The following is a 564-nucleotide window of genomic DNA, read 5'->3' on the forward strand; positions in this document are numbered from 1 at the left end:
AGCGAGAACCACTGGATATAGAACACAATTTTCGTTTTGATTTACAAAGATATTTTCTCTGATAAAATTTGACAAATATCCATCACCAGCACTTGCATATGGTGTGGGAATATATACATGTTCATATCATTTAATGTCATTCACACAAAAAATATTACGTATGTGCATTTGGGGTGAAAATGTTTATTTTTTTATTTTTTTAAAATTTCATTTAAATTTTTTATTTTTAGGTTCATTCATATATCTTCAAAGTCGATATACATAACATATTCAAATTTCATGTGTCTATCATTAATAATAAAGACTTTATACCAATTTAAACTTTTCTCAAATCCTGCACTGACAGGACATATAACACAATTAATGTTATTATATATTCTCTACATTTGTTTCTCAGTACTGCACTTTCCACTGTGTGAGAATAAATACAAGTCATATGTTAATCTAAAATGCTTTCAAAGATGACTTCATACTGAAGTTCTTGTCAAAGGTTCACCTGCATTTTTTTTGGAAAGGCTAGACCGTAAACAGAGCAGCATGTAAACAGAACACAGATCTCACTTC

The sequence above is a fragment of the Sinohyriopsis cumingii genome, unplaced genomic scaffold (assembly GCF_028554795.1).
Source record: "Sinohyriopsis cumingii isolate HCF-2022 unplaced genomic scaffold, ASM2855479v2 utg001505l, whole genome shotgun sequence".
In the NCBI taxonomy this organism is placed as follows: domain Eukaryota; kingdom Metazoa; phylum Mollusca; class Bivalvia; order Unionida; family Unionidae; genus Sinohyriopsis; species Sinohyriopsis cumingii.